Below are 9124 nucleotides of genomic sequence, written 5' to 3'. Positions count from 1 at the left end.
AAACAGAATAAATGAAGGATTCATCACATATTCTTGGAAATCATGCTTTTCAATGGAATAGTAAGCAGCTGGATCTGGGGACTCCGAGGTAAGTCATAAATATACTTTCACTGACATGACTGACTGACATGACGAAGGGCCCGGGTTCGAATACCGAAGAAGTCATGGATGTTTGTAAATATATAGTGACCGTGTGGCATGGGGGCAGTCTAAATATGCGGCGATCCGAAAGTTCTCTCGAGAGGTTGAAGGTAAGGGAAGAGAGGTGAGAGACCCTCGGACCCGTCCCCTCGGGGTGCTCTTCATCCAAGTTGGGGGCGGAATCGAGCTCAGTAACCGAGTCACCTGTAAGGTGCTTAAGGCTGTTGCCAATGATATACGTAATCTTGCGCTCCATGCCACGGGGGATTTCGTGGGCTTGGGCTGACTATATGTCAGAAAAGTGAGTATCAGCAACAACTACAATTGACGTACAAAACATGGTTCTAATGGAAAATAGAGCAATATGAGCTTGGAAATCCTGGCGACATAAAGTGTAGACATAATGATAAATGGATCAACTCTAAAAGAATTAATCGAGGAAGTTATTTTTATTTCCTGTTAAATAAAACAACGATACTCCTTTTTAAAACATCATTTATGACAATTTTTATGTCTATGGCTAAAAAAATAAATAAAAAAAAAAGTGAAATTAAAATGGATTATTTTGCTATCCACGAGCGGCTGTTGACCTTGAACAAAGCTCAGATCGCATAAAATTACGAGTGTTAGAGCTTAAAAATAGAATGTTGAGGTATTTAATTGTTGAATTTTAATAGTTAAAAATGTTTTGTTTCTTTGCATACTACCTATGTTTTTCTTGCGTACCACCTGTTGAAAAATGAAATACCAGTACAATTTACTGTAAGAAGCAGGTGTCTAGATCTCAAATTTCTGCCGGTGTTCTGTACATATAAACTTCACTTGAAGGGGAAAATAATGTGACGCTTTAAATTCACCGGAAAATAATACTTATCTCCTTTGATCAAAATTATACGTTTTATGTTCCCAACATCACTGTTGCCTCTAATTTGCATTTATTTAGTATGTAAGATGTTTTGATGTCGATAGCCTGTTGCAGCGATTCGTATTATGAGGCTTCATAGTATATATGTGGAAAATGTGTTCTGTAGACGCATAACTGAGCTCCCTATATGCAGACTGCTCAGCGTTCTCTCTTCTTGAAGGCAGAAAATATTCTGGTTCAGAAACACAATATTTGACTCCTGAAGAAATAAAAAGAGACTGGTAAAGCCTGATTGTGATGGTGGTGAATTATCAAGATGTTTTGTAAGAACCACAGAGACAGGGAAAAGGTGTAAAGAACGCTTAACTCAAACACGTTTAAAATTCAGCACTAGCTCGTGCTTACAGAAGTCGACAATTGTGGCTTAAATTAAAGATAAATGGATGAAATAAAGCTAACGAAAATAAGTTAGCCTAACGGCTTCACAATTGAATTAGCGCGCAAGCTGGCTGTGATCTAAGTCGGCCTAAACAAGCCTAATGTAAAGACTAAATATATGCCACAGAATACTAATCGCAAGAGAATCAAATTTAGCAGTGTGGTCTTCAAGCAAGCAAAACACGCTTTGAATCTACCGTTTAAAACCTTCATTTAAATAGTCTTTTCCTTCTACCTCATTTGAATACCGTGCGAGGTGAAAATTTACGTTCTGGCAGGAAAATGGGAATTAGGGCGATTGGAGAGAAAATTAACATAAAATAGCTGGTTAGTGTTGCTGTTTTGACTAATTTTAAGTTTATCATTGGCATGTTACTGTTCCTAATTGAACACTGAGAATATATTTAAAATAAATGCATAAAAATGATGATTACTTTTACGGGTTACTATGTAATTGATAAAAATATGTAATTGAACTTTTCTAAGCACAATATCTTCATTAGTTTGGGCAACCACTGTATCTAATACCTAAGTGCATAAATCTCTCATAAGCATATTTTGAAAGGTTGCTTTTGAAAAACTCTATGTTAGCAACATAGACGCATGACAATTTTGGAAAGATTTCTCTTGAATATAGTCTCTTTTAACATACATGGCCTTTTCTTAAATGTGTTTTTCAAGTTGTACAAGAAATCTGCAGTGTTCTAATCAGACGTTTTTAAGCTGGTTCAGGTAGCGTCTACTAACGTCACCATCTGATTAAGGCATCAGAATTTAATTACCAATATTTTTAATTTTGTAATCTGTCTAGGAATGAAATGTTTTGATTATTTAACAGTTGTCTGCTGCTTTTTCGGCTGAAGCTCTTACACCTAAAACTTACACTCTTATACCGACTCTTACATCGACGACAACTGGAGCTAAAGCTTTCGGAACTAGGACAATTTCAGTATCTTAGTTCCACTCAGGGTTAATTCAGACCTAGCATGTGATTAGGCACAGTATTGTCAGTCAGACAATTTTAACTTATTATTTGAAGCTCTAAGAATAACTGGAGTTATATATCAGACTATTCCTTCGATTGAATGAAGGTGCTTCACAGTTTGATAGACGTCTTCTGCTATTACTTTTTCAACAGTATCTTGTTTAACTGAATATTACAATAAAATTAAAATTAATTAAAATTGTAAAAACTCAATTAACATCAAACGAATGATTCAAAAGTGATTTTCACACTACACAAATTCTTTTAGCAACAGTAAGTTAAGTCGATGCAGATTTTTTATTTGTCTAAATAATTATTTCATACAGCACTTTTAAGACTGAAATGAAATAGTTTTAGGAAAACTGTTTTCACCTGACAAAAAGTTTTTTAAAAATAAAATATAGAAATATAGATCCAAGGAAACGATTCATGTTTTTAAATATTCATATAATATAACTAGTTTCTGTCTTTTGATATCAATTGCCTTAAACAAAACTACTGATACATATGTTTAATATAGGGTCATTCGAAAAGAATGAGTACCTCTTAAGAATCGTCAAGGAATTAGTAGATGGTCATTTGAAAGAAGGTTAATTTAAAAAATTTTGTACGATTGTCGCCAAAATGCTAGGTGTGCTTTGGATGCTTTTTCCCCATTTATTGCTGAATGGCTTCTTTGTAAACGGGTTCATCTTATCAGAAGGCGTTTTGTGTAGCTGAGTTCCATAGTTTCTACTTTTCTAAGTCTCTTGAGGTATGTGTGAGGGAGCATGTAGATGGCTGCGAGTTTCCAGGTAAAACGTTGAGAAATATGGAAAGCAATTCAGCGGAACGCGCGAGGTGTGAGTTATTTGTAGGATAAGAAATGAAACTTCATAATTAGGAGAACACCTTTTATTTTTATCAGGTTAGAAGTTTGAAGTCCATTTCTTTAATAAAATATAGATCTAGAAATGTGGTGGCTTTATAAAAAATATTCCAATAATATAAATAATTTTACTCCAATTCTATTTGCTTCTGATATGTAACTAATTTTTCCCGTTACAGAATACCATGTGTCAGGCAGTTTTTATATAGAAAGATATCTATGCAAACCTGACTTTTTTTAATGAAAACGCATGCACAGTCTTTAGCTAACTGCAATAATTTTTTTCTCATCATAAGTGTCTCTTAGAATAATTATTTACATAAACAAAGAGGGCAAGAGAAAACACACTTTGAAAAAATTTAACACCGCTATAAGACATAAGAAAAAAATTAATATACCGGTGGTCCATAATCAACGTGAGCCCACCAGCAGACGAGCGGTAAAGTTGCTGAACACTGTTAGTTCCAACTTGGATTCGATTCCAGACGAACGGGCTGATATTTTTCCCATGTGTAACGTCTATATGATCCAGGTTTCCTTAGAAAGGCTTCCACGAAGGCATTTCCCCCTTACGCAGATAGTCCTAGCGTGTTTTGTCATAATTAAATAAACCAAACCTGAGCAAACTAAAATCAAGGTGAATGCATATACTTAGTCTGAAAACTACACATTTAATTTAATAACGGTTGATAGTGAACTTTAACGCATATATATTTCTGCGGAAGATTTTGGCTTATGTTATCTCACAGTGGAAAAGATCCGTCATTTTTCATTCAATAATGTGAATAAATTACACCTTCTTAGCAAAACTGAGATATAATGGAAATAAAAAAATAAGAAATAAAATTAAAACTCCCTCAATTCGTGTAGACGGTTAAGAATTATTCCCGAGATGAATGTCGCTTTGAATCTAACCACGGATCTTTTAATTCCTTACTGGATGTGCTAATCACAAAAGGACGAATACTGAAATACCTTAACTCTTTATATTCTCCTTCTCAGTGTTGAAAAGGTGGCTGCTTGGAGTAGACGAAACCAATCTGCCCACAAATACGCGCGCTATCTTATACTATATATTAGTTCAGATATTGTTGTTAGGTTATTTGGTTAAATTATATTACTATAGCAAAGTACACGTTAGTTATCTGCCTGAGGGGGAGGGATGCCTTCGTAGAGAACTTGTTCCGTATTCAATTACATATGGAAATAACCACGAAAACCAACTATGCAGCCATCCCATTCACTTGGTTTCAAAGCTTGGTCGAATTATCACCATACAATGGTTTTAATCCTATACCACTGGTAGAGCTTCGGAGCTTACTGTAGAGATATTTAAAAAATAAAATTCAGTACTTCCTTGGTAGAGAAACGAGCCAACAATTTTTAAGTTGCTAGTATAATGTATTAACTGCTAATCCACAAGGACATAGACGAGAGAAACACAAAAATTCTTTACAAACACTCTATTTGATTATGAGCGCGTATATAAAAACTAATAAAACTAATTTCTTGCATGTAAAATAATACGGCAATTAGCTGTGCAAAATTTTCTGGACGTCTTAGTGTGACGGAAATAAAATATCCACTATTATCTTCTGCATGCAAAGAGTGTTTAAGTCCCTATCTCTAAAGAGTGAAAGTTCATTTTTCAGTCAAATGACGAAGTTCCCCAAAAAAGTCACTTTTCAGCTTTTGCGCGACATCAAAATTTATCCATCCCTGTAACATCCAGGAAATCCAGATAAGATTCCAGAAAATCCCACCGCCAGTGCACCTCTCAATAAGTATTTTTGAAAGAGTTTTATCTCGAAGCGAACAGGAAGAAGAAAAAAAAAATACAGAACTTTACGTAAGTTGTAAAACAATAGTTTATGGAGTCGATCTCGTACGAGAAGTGGAGTGGATTTTGCTTTTTAATCTTTTATCTGGGAAAAAGAAGAAGCCTAGTTCCGAAGAATCGAAACACTGAAAAATGCGGAGTCGAGACAATTTATATTTACTACAAGCTATAAAAGTATGGCTTAAAAATCCCCAATTCCCATAAAACAGGAGGAAGTGGCTCTCCTTTTGCAGGCTTTATATCCCAGATTCCTGCTTTCCTAAATTCTCCGGTGTGCTTTAAAAATCGGGAGCCCCACTCCCTAAAAGAGGACACGCGTGTTTCTTGTTCTCCCGGATGTCTGGAGATTTGTAAAGCATGTCGCAGGAATGTAAAAGAGAAGCTGTAGTGCTATTAAGGTGAATAGAAAACACTGATGTTTCTTGGGACAGCCCAAAGATTTCTAATTTCTTAATTTTCTTGAGGAGAGCTCTAGAAAATTTTAATAGTTTTATATAAATTAGATATCGCACAGACCCTTCTTTACAGCAGTGTTTTTTAATATCTTGGAGAGATGTTTTTTTTTTTTTTTTTTTTTTTGTTGTTGACTTATACTGTAGATTGCAAGAATTTGAATTTTAATTAAAATTGTTGAGAATTCATGTTTTCTTTGAGGTTAAGGGATCAAAGGGTACATTAATCGCTTAGTTTTTCTTTTTAATTCGTCAATTCAGAAACTATATGCTACTTCTTTATACGCCCGCAAAATGTGCGCTCGTCATAACCATCTTCAAGCGGAGAAACAGAAAGAAGACCACTCGGGCCACATTAGGAAGCTTCGGTGGATGATTGAGAATAGTCGTGCTAATTCGCGAACAGCAAGTCTACGTGGCGTCACTTATATATGCATGTTTTCAATAAATATATTAGAAACTTCATTCGTGATTTAAAGCATTTTCAAAAAACACTAAATGAAATATGTACCATACAAAATAAAAATAAAAAAATCTAAAAATTTATCTAAATCTTAATTTAAGCCATAATTTTCGGCTTCTGTATATACGAGTTAGTACTTACTGCTAAACTTTATCTGAGTTAATGAAAGGGTCATTTACATCTTTCCCTATTTCTGTGGTAATTACAAGATATCGTGATAAATCACAGATTGTGTTTTAGAGTTTTGTCAAATTTTATGTTACCAAAGTAACACCAAACTATACAACGTACATTTCGACAATTCGTTTAAGTCACATATGGGTTTGGAACTGAATAAGCTGAAATTTCATGCGGCTGGAGCAATTCTTAAGTACAGATTAGGAAATAGTCCTATTACACCAGTAAACAAACTGGAAAAGGAAGAACGTAGAACGTATGATACCGATGAAGAGCATGGCATCGCAGTAATGCGATGGAACGACAATTCCCTCATAATTATGGCAACTAAGATGCAATTTATCTACCTTCAGTGACCAATAGGTACTCAACCAAACCAAACAACAAAGAACAACAAACAGCAAATCTGTACCCGTAAAACAATTTAAATTCATCCGAAATCACGAAAAAAAAAATATGGAAGACCTAGACCATCTATACAATTTCATTGCGATGTATAGAGAGTGCAAGCGAAATATAAGAAATGGTGGCGGCCTATTTTTACAAATTTTATTGATGTAGCTAAATCAAACTCAATGAAACTTTATAAGTTTATAGTAGACACTCAAGTCTTCCTGTTAAAGTTTGAAAGACGTTTTGGGCTGGGATTGTTGAAGGCAAGAAGCGAAACGAGAAAGGATCCCACAAGTAACAGTATCGAGAAAAATTTAGTAAACAAAAGTAAAAAATGCAAATACTGTGTTAGACAAACCATAACTATTTATAAGAAAAATTATGTTTCTTTGCATAAAAAAATTTTCAAAGATTTCTATGTATCCGTAGAGTAATCGGTTTCGATTGACGTTGAAGTTTCGCAGCATTTTGTATCTTCAATAAAAGTAAATATTTTTTGCTGTTGCATTTTTATCTCTTAATAAGACTTTAATACGTCAATAAATGATTTTTGTTCATTTCCTTCAAGTGAAAGGTAGAGCTGTCATAAGCCTCAATTCTTTTCTGAGTTATTTGTTTCTGTAGGCTCCTTGTAATTATTGCCATTTGTATTGTTTCATGCAAGAGTTTTATTATCATATTCAGTGATCTTAAGGTTTTGCTCTGCATTTATATGTTATATGTTATTCATCATTACGCAGAACTTAAATATAATTCACATTTCTGAGAAATCTATGACGTAAAGGTAATTGTCAACATGAATGTAATTCCGCGGCTATCATCTGCTGCTAGTATTGGAAGGAAATGGGGTCGTGGAACTGTTTGATGTCTTCAGCAAGTTTACAAACGTCGAACTTGTTAAAAAGGCCCTTATATTTTTTTCTCTAGTAACAGGTACATGATCTACAGTGTTAGGTGTTCAAATATAAACAGTAATTATCATAAATAGACGTCTAATCTTATGGAACGGATGAATAAAATGCAGTAACGAACAAGGAATGCAAGCTAACAATACAAAGAAAGCAATATTTTTTATTTACTTTATCCCAAATCCTAATTTTATTTTTACCTTTGGAGAGATTAAAAAGATTACCGGCGACCTGGCTGAAAGATTACTGGCCTCTCTCATGTCTACAAACTAATCGTCATTATTGCCCTTTACTCTTTATACCATCATTTCACTCATAAATAATGAATACAGTGGAATCTTGGAACGAACAAATCGGTTCCCGAACAAATTTTCTAAAAGTGTCTTAAATGACAAACGATGTCTCGAGACGCGAACAAATAAGATGGCAATAAATGATACTCCGAAATACAGTCAATACAACAGATGGAATCGAGTATGTTCCTAATTATTTGATCTGCGAAATTTGATAGGTAAAGTGCAAAAATTCATAGAATGTTATCACCTACATAAAGCAGTAGTATCAATACACTAGTACGAAACACTTAAGCGACTTTTTTTATTTTGACTTTTAAGACTCATACAGTACAGAATGCATAGAGAAAGGATTTACTGATAAAATGGCGTTTGTCCAAAAAAAACTGTCTGGCCAAGAGGATGAAACGCAAACAAAGAGTCTTAGTAAGGGATATGACCTCACTTAACTTTAATGGTTGCTTTGAACCATTTTTCGACACTCAACACTAGATTATCTAACAGTTGTGGGAATACGAATTCCCATTCTTCATCTAGCCTCAGTCTATTAATGATATGAATTGTCTACTTGTTTCAGTTGAATGGTATTCTTCGGAGGGTAAAATCGTGTCGCCAGATATCCAATGAGGTTTAAATTAGAGAAGCAAGCGGACGATTCCATTCCGTGGATATCTTCACTTTCCAAGAACTCCTCAACAGCGTGAGCAATGTGTAACCTTACATTGGTATCCATAAAACCAAGGTTGAGCCCAATGGCACAAAGAGTAAGAGTGGAGGAGGATAACTTCATTATAGTAATGATATCCGTATGTGAACCTCTGTCAAAAGTGTTTAATTTCGTCCGTTACAATTATCCCAGTATCAGACCAGATGTCGTCTTCCCTGATGTTAGTGGAATCAAAGCGTCTCCTTAATCTTTCTCCGTCTCAGTTGACGCAGAGAATAGTTTGTCAGACTGAAACGACACGATAAAGAGGACATGACTCCATTAATGAGATGTCCAGTGGGATACTATCAATAGTATTCTGCGTTTAGAACAACAGGCGAATAGGCCACCTTTATTAATTGGCCTAGTCACTGCCCCTCAGGGGCTCAATTTTGTGAGTACGGGTGTGGAAAACCCGAGGTATCCTAGCCCTTCAGGGGATCATCTTCTTGGTGAGACGGTGTCATGATCCTGGAGCCCCAGTGATCTATCCTCTTTTCCGTCTCCTCTCCTCTCTTGGCTTCCCTTCTCCCTTGTGGTTTCCCTCTTCGGAGTTTGGGGCTCGTCACGGGAAGCTAGAACAGCTCTTGTTTCT

This window comes from Stegodyphus dumicola, chromosome 9, assembly GCF_044657685.1.
Source record: "Stegodyphus dumicola isolate Sdum_Otavi_A_Nest chromosome 9, ASM4465768v1".
Lineage (NCBI taxonomy): Eukaryota > Metazoa > Arthropoda > Arachnida > Araneae > Eresidae > Stegodyphus > Stegodyphus dumicola.
This window is presented reverse-complemented; position numbering follows the sequence as displayed.